Source organism: Eriocheir sinensis, unplaced genomic scaffold (genome assembly GCF_024679095.1).
Source record: "Eriocheir sinensis breed Jianghai 21 unplaced genomic scaffold, ASM2467909v1 Scaffold1407, whole genome shotgun sequence".
In the NCBI taxonomy this organism is placed as follows: domain Eukaryota; kingdom Metazoa; phylum Arthropoda; class Malacostraca; order Decapoda; family Varunidae; genus Eriocheir; species Eriocheir sinensis.
In genome coordinates, this window is record NW_026110748.1 from 10,113 (window position 1) to 23,979 (window position 13,867).

The 13,867-nt window shown below is 43.8% G+C and overlaps 1 pseudogene; it reads right to left on the reverse strand.

Moving 5' to 3' along the window:
- Window positions 1-3,433: 3,433 nt before the first annotated feature.
- Window positions 3,434-13,458, reverse strand: LOC126990003 (putative nuclease HARBI1; annotated as a pseudogene).
- Window positions 13,459-13,867: the final 409 nt, after the last annotated feature.

Genomic DNA, 13,867 nt, shown 5'->3' on the forward strand with positions numbered 1-13,867 from the left:
AGTTAAAGTGGGGTGCATATGCAGTGGCTGTGCGTGGCTGCGGCGCTCATGTCTGTCCCATTAGCCCTTTGAGCCTGTGGTGGGTAAGAACTCGCTACCCCGGGACACAGGGCTGGAATGGCATCCGGGATTTCCACAGTTTATCTTCCCCCGGTTTCCCCAGCTACCCATTTATCAACCAACCCGATAGGGATGGATGAACAGGTGGGTGGGTCGGCCCGCAAATTCGTAGCCAGGCGTGCTGACCACTGCACCACGGAGGGTTAGGTTAGGTTATTTTAGGTAAGATTGTTAGTTTTGGTTAGGTTAGGGGAGTCGGGATCATTTTTTCATCGAAAAAATAAAAATAAACTTTGCCTTCTCCCGTAATTAAGGTTGTTAGGTTAGGTTTGGTTAGATAAGGAGTGGGGGCAAAAATATAAAACATTGTGATGGAAAAAATGTCAAATTTATAATAAGCACATTAAAATTTATCAGGAAAAAATATTCAACCCCAAAATCCTATTCTGACCACTGCGATAAATTTACCTTTTAGTAAGCCCCCCTCCCCTTTATTGCTTGCAGTATCTCACCCCATACTAGTCACTTCTGCTTTTCCTCCCATACCCTAACTCACCTCTTCAAAATTATTCTTCAACACCTTCCTTATCTCTTCATTTTAACTATATTTCACAAAAGCTAACTGATATATGAGCAAATATTTACCTAGAAAGGAGAAAGCTTAATTTATTGTTTACCGTTGATGAGTTTTCAGGCCCCGGCAATATTAGCTTGAACTCTTTAATTTACCTGCCACTGATAGTCTGTATTGGAGGAGTTGTTTAAAGTGCAATGGCACATGTGATAAATTCTTCCAATGTTTAATAAAGTTATTTCATCCTTGAAGGTGGTGGCTCACTGGATGTTAGTGACCAGTTGAAAGCCAGCGAAGAGGCGATGTGGTCTCTCCTTGAGCTTGAGGCCATCGATGGACTCGCTAATATTGAGGATAGCAAAGAATTGTCATCATTGGGTAAGTGTGAACAAACTATACAGATATTTTACTTTCTTCCTTCAGTTAAAAAAGGCATACACAATAAACCCTATCAGTGGCTTTTCTCAGCTACTTCCCCTATTTGGGGATTAATTGAATTGCAACACCAATTTGTTGTGCCATACAACTAAGGTCATATGGCACTATGGTCAAGGGGAATTAATATGATCAGTTAATTAGGGTGGTTTGGTGGGGGATAGGCATCGGCTGAGGGTGTGAATGCTAAAGTAGGTGGAGGGTGTTTGTCTTTTGTAATCATGCAACAAAGGTCTCCCAGCGTCTGTTTTTTTTATGGTAGGGGTTAAACCAGGGGGATACTGATGATTTGACTTTTTGAAGTTTATTGGTGGTAAGGCTTGTCTAGGAGGACTGCCACTTATTCAATAAAAAGGAATTAGTCTGTAGCTTGGACATGAGAGTAATGGGTACGAATGGATGGGGACAGTGTAGCTGCACATGCCAGAGAGTCGGCTTGTTCATTGCCAGGGATGCCGACATGGCTTGGTACCCAGCAGAAGTAGACTGATTTCTATCGGGTTGCTAGGCGGAAAAGCCAGTCTAGGATTTCGTGAACTATGGGGTGTGTGCAAGTGGTTGATTGTAAGAGGAAAAGGGAGTTCGTTATATCGAGCTTGCACTGAGTGTGTGTGTGTGTGTGTGTGTGTGTGTGTGTGTGTGTGTATATATATATATATATATATATATATATATATATATATATATATATATATATATATATATATATATATATATATATATATATATATATATATATATATATATATATATATATATATATATATATATATATATATATATATTGTATATTTTTTTGTACATTTTTTTTTTTTTTTTTTTACAGCTTCAGCAACCATCGAGAATGAAGAGCCAGCACCTCCCAGAACAACTAGTGTGGCAGCATGTAAACCTCCGACGCCTCATCCCCTTGCAGGAACCTCCCCCAAGAGGGTGGCCATGGCTGAGTTGTATCCAGTATCTAGGGATCCAAACATTTTCCTGGAGCCTGCTACTGGTCCTTCAGCCATCCGAGAAGTGACAGTTACATCTGTGTCCCAAGACACAGCTCATGTTCCTAATGAACATGATTACCACAGGGAGGAGCCGAACTCTTCAAACAGCACTCCGAGACGAGGCCAGTCCAGTAGCCGTGGATCAACCCGTGGCCATGAGGAGACGGCAAGCCTCCAAAGAGTTATTAATGTACAAAATATTACACAAGAGATGCTGGATAGACACCTTACAAGAATAGGTGACAACCTTACCAGAATAGGTGACCTACTAGAAATAATAGTCCAAGGCCTGACAGGCTAGAAACTGCTATTCTGGGGCACAGACATTAGCTTTGTTACCTTTCTTATTAAAGTCAGTAGCTATTTTAGATCTTAAAAGTGCAATATATAGTCACACAATGCTGTGATAAGGTAAAGGTAAAGGGGGGGCATACGCGGCGACTGCCTGTAGCTGCAGCACTCTTCTCCGTCCCATTAGTTTTGTTACTTTTCTTATTTTGTCAGTATTTTAGATCTTAAGTGGAATATGAAGTATCATAATGCTGTGATAAGGTAGAGGTAAAGGGGGGGCATACGCGGCGACTGCCTGTAGCTGCAGCACTCTTCTCCGTCCCATTAGTTTTGTTACTTTTCTTATTTTGTCAGTATTTTAGATCTTAAAAGTGGAATATGAAGTATCATAATGCTGTGATAAGGTAGAGGTAAAGGGGGGGCATACGCGGCGACTGCATGTAGCTGCAGCACTCTTCTCCGTCCCATTAGTTTTGTTACTTTTCTTATTTTGTTAGTATTTTAGATCTTAAAAGTGGAATATGAAGTATCATAATGCTGTGATAAGGTAGAGGTAAAGGGGGGGCATACGCAGTGACAGCATGGCTGCAGGACTCATCTCCGTCCCACTGCACCACAGAGGCGCTGCTCTACTGTGATAAGAGTAAATATATTTATGATGCAAATGAATGTGATATATATAAAAGCTTCTAGTTCAAATGCTATAGTTGAAAGTTTATTTTCTTGTTACTCTACGGGTAATTATTTTGAGGGAAGAGAGAAATAAATATTTTTAAAAATCTGTATATTTAGCATTACAATGTAACAAAATATCAAAACAGTGTTCAGGATCTGTTATTAAATGAGATCATATTTATGTCACCTGCTATGTAACATAAAAGTACAAATAGAATTACCTCTTCAAATGAGATATTTATTTCAACTACTATATGCACCATAATTGTAACTTAAAGATATACCTATGAGTAAGTCCCATGAAAGGAAAAAAGATTAGCCTAAGCAGTAATTAACTTATATCACTTAGTCACTGAACTGTCTACATTTAGGTGGAAAAGCCCTCAACAATTTCCCTCCTCACATCTTGCCCTGTGGGGTTGTGATCACCATGTATGATGTCATTGTCATTATTCATACCATCATCATTCCCAACTGGTGCGATCATTGGAATTCATCTTCTTATGCACCTATTGTGGAGCCACATGCACGTAGCAGCTATTTTAGCACACTTCTTGGGGTCGTACTGCAGCGATCCACCTGAACGGTGAAGGCAGCGAAAGCGAGACTTCAGGACACCAAAGGTTTGTTCAATGATGACCCTTGTAGTTTTGTGGCTCCTGTTGTACTGCCGCTCACCTTCAGTCATGGGGTCATGGAAGGGTGTCAGCAGGTATGGTTCAAGAGGATATCCACTGTCTCCTAACAGATGAAAATCTCTGAAGGTCCCAGCCTCAAATCTGTCTCTTAAAGGGCAATTCCTCCAAATGAAGCCATCGTTTGTGTCACCAGGATACTTGACACAGAAGCTGGTAATCAGCATCTCAGCATTGCAAATGACTTGCACATTCAGAGAATGGAAACTCTTTCTATTTACATAAATATGTTCATTTTCAATAGGTGCCTTAATAGGTATGTGCGTGCAATCTATGGCACCAATTACTCTGGGGAGACCACCTATGAAACTAAATGCGGCTGCTGTTCTATTCACATCATAGATATTGGTTGGCATTTTAATTTCCATTTTAGCCTTCTCATATAGGATGTTGGTCACACTAGAAATTATTCGATTCACACTTGGTTGAGTGAATCCTGTGGTATCAGCGATAACATTTTGAAAAGTGCCACTTGCAAGAAAACGCAGAGTTACAAGCACCTGCGTGTGAGTGGGTATAGCATGAGCCCGTTTTGTTGCCCGAGATAACAGTGGAGACAGCTCGTCGCAGAGTCTGAGAATCTCATGCCGAGGCATCCTATAGTGCCTCAGAAGGTGCTCGTCGCTCACTTGAAGAGGGTCAAGTGGATCTCTGTATCTCCTCTCACGCCTCAGATTTCGTTCAAAGAGCTGCCAGAAGTTCCATGGCTGTGGGGTAGACACAGAAGCAGTCACCGGTCAGCGCACCACTGGAAAGGTGAAATAAAACCACCTGATAATGGATAGCATAAACACTTGCATTTCTTTCGACAGGAGTAACAATTACAGATATATTTTATTAAACGACTAATTAGGGAGGGATTGAGGGGCGCGCAGCCCTCCGATAGGTTGGGGGATCGAGGTGTGGCAAAGCCCCACCTGATAGGTTGCTGTCACTCATATGGCTTTCCCCCCCCCCAAAAAAAAAAAAAACATTTCCCCCCCAAACTTGTAGGCTTTAGGAAGGGAAATATGAGGAAAATGGTGTGGTGCGCATAAACTGCATATTTACCCAATCTTCAATTGTGATGCTGTCCATAAGGTATTAGTGCATAGGAACATGGCAACATACCTATCTACTAGTTCCTTACATCTCCACATAAAAAAATGGCATTATTGTAAGAGGCAGTGGGAAGCCCCCTTACAAGTTTTCACCAAACTTCCTAGTTACTGTATTACTAAACATCTTACTGGTAGTTCATTCACTTCTTACAACTGTATAACTAGTATAACTACGTAAAACATCGTTTATATGCATTTCATACCTGTATGAAGGCTGTATATGTTCCACTTGTAGCAGCGAAGGCGTGCAGGGAGAGGAGGCCGTAGCTCACTTAGGGCGGCCCACACCCGCCTTAACATGCGGCGCCGTAACTCTCCTCAAAATGGCCGCGCCAGTGTTTTGAGTATACCAGCGGAAACGCTACGGCCGGACTTACGGCGCCTTAAGCAGATACGGCGCCGTAACTTCGTTTCAGAATCCGCCCCCAGGTGGCCCAAGTCGCCCCGCGCGGCCCCAGGTCCCGCCGGAGCAAAGCAAGGAACGTGACCACCCGGCCTCCCACTTAAAGGTTCACTTCCATTACAGTGCACAATGCCGCGGACTCCCACTCTTATGATGCCCCGGAAATTGGCTTCCGTGCAGAGGTGGGCTAATGCGCTGTTTGAGATTTCTTATTTATGCCCATTTTCATTACTGGGGTCTGGAAAGGTTAAGGTAAGGTAGAATAATGGGAGCCTATTTTGGAAGAAGGCTTTTCCTTTTTTTTTTTTTTTTTTTTACAACAAAGGAGGCAGCTCAAGGGCACACAAAAAAAGAAAACAATAATAAAAAAAAAAGACCGCTACTCGCTGCTCCTAAAAAAGAAACAAATGAGGTGGCCGAAAGGAAGATCATATACGGGAGGAGAGGTGTCCTGATACCCTCCTCTTGAAAGAGTTCAAGTCGTAGGCAGGAGGAAATACAGATGAAGGAAGATTGTTCCAGAGTTTACCAGCGTCAGGGATGAAAGAGTGAAGATGCTGGTTAACTCTTGCATAAGGGGTTTGGACAGTATAGGGATGAGCATGAGTAGAAAGTCGAGTGCAGCGGGGCCGTGGGAGGGGGGGAGGCATGCAGTTAGCAAGTTCAGAAGAGCAGTCAGCGTGGAAATATCGATAGAAGATAGAAAGAGAGGCAACATTGCGGCGGAGTTTAAGAGGTAGAAGACTATCAGTATGAGGAGGAGAGCTGATGAGACGATGAGCCTTAGCCTCCACTCTGTCCAGAAGAGCTGTGTGAGTGGAGCCCCCCCACACATGAGATGCATACTCCATACGAGGGCGGACAAGGCCCCTGTATATGGACAGCAACTGTGCAGGGGAGAAGAACTGGCGGAGACGGTACAGAACGCCCAGCCTCGAGGAAGCTGATTTAGTAAGAGATGAAATATGAAGTTTCCAGTTGAGATTTTGAGTTAAGGATAGACCGAGGATGTTTAGTGTTGAGGAAGGTGATAGCTGGGTGTTGTCAAAGAATAGGGGATAGTTGTTTGGAAGATTGTGTCGAGTGGATAGGTGGAGAAACTGTGTTTTTGAGGCTTTGAAGGACACCAGGTTCTTCTTGCCCCAATCGGAAATAATAGTAAGGACTGAGGCTAAGCGTTCTGCAGCCTCCAGCCTTGAGTCGTTAAGTTCCTGAAGGGTGGGTCTTCTATTAAAAGAAGTTGAGTAATGCAGAGTGGAATCATCGGCGTAGGAATGGATAGGACAGTTCGTTTTGGAAAGAAGATCATCAATGAACAACAGAAAAAGAGTGGGAGATAGGACAGAACCCTGTGGGACACCACTGTTAATAGATTTAGGGGAAGAACAGTGACCGTCTACCACGGTAGAAATAGAACGGTCAGAAAGGAAACTGGAGATAAAGGTACAGAGAGAAGGATAGAAACCGTAGGAGGGTAGTTTAGAAGGCAAAGATTTGTGCCAGACCCTATCAAAAGCTTTTGATATGTCCAGCGCAATAGCAAAAGTTTCACCGAAACGGCTAAGAGAGGATGACCAAGAGTCAGTTAAGAAGGCTAGGAGATCACCAGTAGAACGCCCCTTGCGGAACCCATACTGGCGATCAGATAGAAGGTCAGAAGTGGAAAGGTGCTTTTGAATCTTCCGGTTAAGGATTGATTCAAAAGCTTTAGATAGACAAGAAAGTAAAGCTATAGGACGGTAGTTTGAGGGATTGGAGCGGTCACCCTTCTTAGGCACAGGCTGTATGAAGGCATACTTCCAGCAAGAAGGAAAGGTAGATGTTGACAGGCAGAGGCGAAAGAGTTTGACCAGGCAGGGTGACAGCACGGAGGCACAGTTTTTAAGGACAATAGGAGGCACTCCATCAGGTCCATAAGCCTTCTGAGGATTGAGGCCAGAGAGGGCGTAGAAAACATCATTTTGAAGAATCTTTATAACAGGCATAAAGGAGTCAGAGGGGGGATGAGTAGGAGGAATATGCCCAGAATCGTCCAGAGTGGAGTTTTTAGAAAAAGTTTGAGAGAAGAGTTCAGCCCTAGAGATAGATGAGACGGCAGTGTTGCCGTCAGGACTGAGGAGTGGAGGGAAAGATGAAGAAGTGAAGTTAGAGGAGATGCTTTTGGCTAGATGCCAGAAGTCACGGGAAGAGTTAGAGAAAGCAAGGTTTTGACATTTTCTATTAATGAAAGAATTTTTGGTTAGTCGGAGAATAGATTTGGAAACAATTTCGGGCAGAAATGTAAAGTTCATAATTAGCATTAGTTTGAAGGCTCTGGTACCTTTTGTAAGCTACCTCTCTATCATTGACAGCACGAGAACAAGCGTGATTAAACCAAGACTTTTTAGCGTGAGGAGTAGAGAAAGAACGAGGAATGTATGCCTCCATTCCAGAGACAATCACCCCTGTGATGCGCTGAGCACACACAGAGGGGTCTCTATCCTGGAAGCAATAATCATTCCACGGGAAATCGGAAAAGTACATCCTCAGGTCGTCCCACCGAGCTGAAGCAAAATGCCAGAAGCATCGCCTCTTCGGTGGGTCCAGAGGGTGTACAGGAGCGATAGGACAGGATGCAGAAATAAGATTGTGATCGGAGGAGCCCAACGGAGAGAACAGTTTGACAGAATAAGCAGAAGGGTTTGAGGTAAGGAAGAGGTCTAGAATGTTGGGCCGATCTCCAAGACGGTCGGTCTGCTACCAAGATATTTCTGAGTAGCTGAAGCAGGTAAAGAAAAATAATAAGTAGCACTACCCTACTTTCATTACTGTATAAGGGCTGGAAAGGTTAAAGTATGGTCACGGGTATATATTTTGGAGGAAGTTTCGTCTTTAGGGAAGGATCTAATACGAAGATATTTCAGAGATTGGCTGAGAGAGGAAAAATAAGTACCCCGATATGACTTAGGGCAATACTGGTTCATTATTTGCTTTAGGAAGTTAACAAAAAAGTAATGAAATGAATATATAGTTAATTATTCTCGTTATGGTGGTAGTGGTCTGAGGGAGAGAGAGAGAGAGAGAGAGAGAGAGAGAGAGAGAGAGAGAGAGAGAGAGAGAGAGAGAGAGAGAGAGAGAGAGAGAATATGGGCATTTGAAATATAAATCTCGTCTAAACTACCACCCGGAACATCAAACTACCCCTGGAAATGCCCAAAACTCTTACGAAAACCGTGTCAAATATCTATGGTTGGGCGTCTAAATGTTTATGAATATGCCCTCAGAATCCCTCCCGTTACCCTCTGCCTCTCACAAACCTTTCCCGTGTTGTACTTCTCTCTGCTCTCTGGTGTTGTTTTACCGCCAAAGTGTTATAATATTGATGGCTGCAAGACTCTCCTCTCTCCTGCACTGCCTCGGTACATGACTTGCTACTCTCGCTGATCTATATTGCAGCGAGTCTTTTTACTACTTCGTCCTTTACAATGGAAACCTCCCCCACAAACGGACGTCCTTTCATTTTATTTCCTATCGCTATTTCAAGTTCTATATCGAAAGAGGAGTGTCAGAGGCGTGGTGCAACTAAGCCATGTCAAACGATCACTATATGGACAAAACTACCCATGGAAATACTATATAGCACAGCCTCCACGAAAGTCTAACCAAACGTGGGTGTCTAAAAAATAGCCCGTATTCTCAGACGTATCAGCTCCTCTGTTCTCCTGTTTGAAAAGCCTCTCGTAGAAGTTGCTGGAGTTTTATGGACCGCTTTTTTATCCCATTGATAGTTTTACCGGTCTTCTGCACCTTGAACGGGGATATGACCTATGGAAACCCAGTTAATCTTCTCTGGGACCTTGGATAATAGTCGTTATGAGAGCCCGATACCTTCAAAACATGGACCTGAGTACCGAAATGTTTTAGAGTACGATCCGTAGTATCAGTAAAAGCTGCGACACAAAACATTACAGTATCTAGAAAGGTGTGAACGAACTTTTGATGAGACTAACGGGAGATAAGATTATTTGAAACTTGAATGCGACAGAAAAAATAGAGACAAGAATAAAGCCGCCATCCCGTACAGCAATTGTAACAAGCAGTGCATCTCCAAGTCCACTGATGTCCTGTCTTGTAAATGAGGGCAGCACCAGTGCCATACAACAGGAGAGTCTCGCCAACTTCATCACAGGCGCCATGCTCATACCGAAAGAGCCGCGCGAAATTCAAACTGATGCTGATACAAAATATTTTGTTGTGCTTCAAACTGTCTGTGCTTTAAACTGGCTGAAGGAAAAATGAATGAATGAATGAATGAGTGAATGGGAAAATGGGTGATTAAATGAATATGGTAGACTCATGTACGTGTATGTGTTCTAACGTACAAGAATATCTAACTGTTGGCAGAATGGGAGGCGAGGCGCAGACCGAAGCACACGATACAAAACTACATTAACGGACACCCACGAGTCTGCTTCAGCACTAAAGGAACGGAGAGAGAGAGAGAGAGAGAGAGAGAGAGAGAGAGAGAGAGAGAGAGAGAGAGAGAGAGAGAGAGAGAGAGAGAGAGCCCGGGCAGTCCCATTACCTGAGGCCGCCCACTCCTCGCTGCCGGGTAAGTGGCCCAGGGAAGTGTGAATCTCGTTAGCTCGAGTTGACGCCTTGCTCCAGTCTGTCCCGCGGACATACTCGCTTCAGCACGCTCCCTTCTCACCCTTTCTGCCTTAGACGTGTTGTTCATGGAGTCAGTATGTTCCCTACCACCTACCTACCCACCTTCCTACCTACCTACCTACCCACCTACCTACCCACCTACCTACCTATACTCGCTTCAGCACGTTCCCTTCTCACCCTTTCTGCCTTAGACGTGTTATTCATGGAGTCAGCCTGCCCCTACCACCAACCTACCTACCTTCCTACCTACCTACCTACCCACCTACCTACCTATACTCGCTTCAGCGCGCTCCCTTCTCACCCTTTCTGCCTTAGACGTGTTATTCATGGGGTCGGTCTGCCCCTACCACCTACCTACATACTACTACCTACCTAACTACTTACCTACCCACCTATCTCTCTACTTATCTACCCGCTTATCTCTCTACTTACCTACCTACCTTTATGCTGGGAGTTAGGAGGCGAGCATCATGGAGTACGGGAACAGACATAGGTTGAATACACTATAAGGATGCATAACGTCCTACGATAGAGTATACAGAGCGTGTTTTAAGCAAGTATATGATAATAGCGAAGCAGAATAAGAGCAAAATTAGTTCGCACCATATTCTCTCCTGTTGGTATGTGGCAAAAGGGAACAGACAGTCGGAGGCAGAGGCGAAGAGGAAGTAGAAGAGGCACTTAAACCATCAGTCCGCATGTATATAGCCTAATAGCAGATGAAAATAAAGACAACATCTGTTCTCATCGTGTACAGGTAGCAAGACAGAGATGACATTTGGCGGAAGAGGCTGGATCATGAAATAAGGCACTTAAACCACCATTCCGTAATACCTAATCAGATTAAAGGTAGATTATATTCTTACTTATGCTTTCGTGTGGAGGCAAGAGGAAGCTTAGGGTTGGAGGAAGAGGCTGGATCATGAAGTAAGGCGAAGAGGAGGTAGAGAAGGCACTTAAACCACCATTCCGTAATACCTAATCAGAATAAAGGCGGATTATATTCTTACTCTATGCTTCCGTGTGTACAAGAAGCAAGAGGAAGCTTAGAGTTGGAGGAAAAGGCTGGATCATGGAGGAAGGCGAAGAGAAGGGAGGAGGAGCACATAAACCACCATTCCGTAATACCTAATCACAATAAAGGCGGATTATATTCTTACTTTATGCTTCCGTGTGTACAGGAGGCAAGAGGAAGCTTAGAGTTGGAGGAAGAGGCTGGATCATGGAGGAAGGCGAAGAGAAGGGAGGAGGAGCACTTAAACCACCATTCCGTAATACCTTATCACAATAAAGGCAGATTACATTCTTACTTTATGCTTCCGTGTGGAGGCAAGAGGAAGCTTAGAGTTGGAGGAAGAGGCTGGATCATGGAGGAAGGCGAAGAGAGGTACATAAGGAGCACTTAAACCCCCATCCCGTAATATCTAATCAGCATAAAGGTAAAGTTTTCCTGGGTTGCCATTGTGTTATTTTTCTTGCCCAATTGTTATCAGTTCTACGCACCATATGACCTTCCCAAGTCTGTGTTATGTCGTATTCATTGAGTTGGCTTCTTTCGGTACTTGCGACAGCTATCAACTTCCTCCCTGCCATATGTGTGGAAGGATATAATAGAACTTTGTCTCTATTATAACTAAACTCCTTTCCTTCTTTCCCACGTCGTCTTATTCCACAGGCCGATCTCCACGTCACCCTGTCTGTGTCTCCCAAGCTCCCTTTCCTTTAGCTGGCCATTATGAAGGAAATTTTGCGTGTCTTCTGATTAGGTTTTAAATTCCTGGCTATGTGTGTAATGGGCACAGGGCGCGGCAATAACAGCCATCCACGGAAATACTGCGGCACCCGTCATTGCTGCGCCTGTTAATGAAACACGTTCGTTGCCGAGGTGCTCAAGAGTCGCGGGTTAATTTGACTCTTAAGCTTGGGCCGACAAACTGTATACGTAGGTTCTGGGGGCGAGCTTGTTCGTGTAGCTATTAGGTCCGTATTCTCAGACGCTTCCGGCTGTCACAGTAACTATTCTCCAAGGCCAGAAAGGAGATTGGGCCTGTTCTCATGAGTGTTTATTTGCGTTCATGGTGCAGAAGCCTTGTCAAACTATTACTGCGCTCCTAAAACTACCCCTGGAAATACTAACACAACCTCTACGTAGGCCTGGATTCTCAGATGCTTTCGGTCCTCGCAACAACTATTTCCAAAGTTCACAAAGGAGATTAGTCGTGTTCTCATGAGTGCTTTTCACGCTCATGGCGCAAAAGTCTTGTCAAACTATCACCAGGCTCATAAAACTACCCTTGGAAATACGAAAGCCTTATTTGACGTGAGTGTGTAAGCCCCGAAGTGTCCAAGGCCGTATTCTCAGATGGTTTCGGCTCCCACAATAACTTTTGTTCCAGGGCCACAAAGGAGATTAGTCGGGTTCTCATGAGTTCTTTCCACGTTCATGGTTCAGAAGCCTTGTTAAACTATCACCAGGCTTATAAAACTACCGTAGAAATACCACTAACCTCTACAAAAGCCATGAGTGTTGGATGAGTGGAACAGGCTGAGAAGTCATATTGTAAACGCCAATACGATAAACGCATTAAAATATTGATTAGATAACTTCATTGATAGTGATGTTATGTTTGGTTATTAAAGTTAGGTTTTCAAGAGCTGCCTACCGACCTCTTGCTGTTTCCTTACGTTCTAATGTTCTTATCAAATATGGGTGTAAAAGCCCATATTCCTAAACGTATCGATACCTCATTTCGCCTTTTCAAAAAGATTCATAGAAGTTGCTAGGAATTCCAGAGACTGTTTTGTGATGCTGGTGATAGTTTTACACAACCTCTGCATCTTGAACGGGAAAACCACCCATGAAAACTCAGTTAATCTTCTCTGTGGCCTTGGCAAATAGACGTAAAGGGAACCCGAAACGTTTAAGAACATGGACCAAAGAGCCTCGAAGTGTTTCAGAATGTGTACCCAGGAAAAGGCTGCCGGGTTAGGTTTGAGTGAGGTTGTCTTTCTCGTGTCTGTCTTAACGCCTTTATTCGGTGACTTCTTCGAGAATAATCAACTTTATATTCGTTTCATTACTTTTTTGTCAACTTCCTAAAGCAAATAATGAACCACTGTCATATTGGGGTACTTTTTCTTTCTTTTTTTTCCTCTCTCAGCCACTCTCTGAAATATCTTCGTATTAGATCCTTCCCTAAACACAAGACTTCCTCCAAAATAAATACCCGTGACCTTACTTTAACCTTTCCAGCCCTTATGCAGTAATGAAAGTGGGGTAGTGCTACTTATTATTTTCTTTATCATCTTCAGCCACTCTCTGAAATATCTTCGTAGCAGATTATTCCCAAGGACGACTTCTTCCAAAATAGACTTTCATTATTCTACCTTATCTTAACCTTTTCCAGACCCCAGTAATTTAAAATGGGCATAAATAAGAAATCTCAAACAGCGCATAAGCCCACCTCTGCACGGAGGCATCATAGGAGTGGGAGTCCGCGGCATTGTGCACTGTAATGGAAGCGAACCCGTAAGTGGGAGGCCGGTTGGTCACGTTCCTCGCAATGCTCCAGCGGGACATGGGGCCGCGCGGGGTGACTTGGACCACCCGCCTCCTAGGCCGCGGCGGCACGCGCAGGAACCGTCGGCACACGGGACTCCTTCATTAGTTCGTGATTACTGAAACGTTCACATGATGAAGTGAGTAAAGTTATAGGGAGATCCGCTATAGCTGTGCGTGGCATTGGTGCTCACCTATGTTGCATTGACCTTTGTGCCTGTGTTGGGATTCGAACCCAGGCTCCCAGATTCGTACTTAGGGATGCATGCTAACCACTGCACCGCGGAGACACAAAGAGAGTTCATAAGAAGCAGGTGATAATCTGAGCATTCTATATATAAATACATAAACACATGGCCTTATCAGTTTGTAATTACTGAGACTTCTATGCAGTAAGTGATTATATGAAAAAAATGTTCATCACATTCAA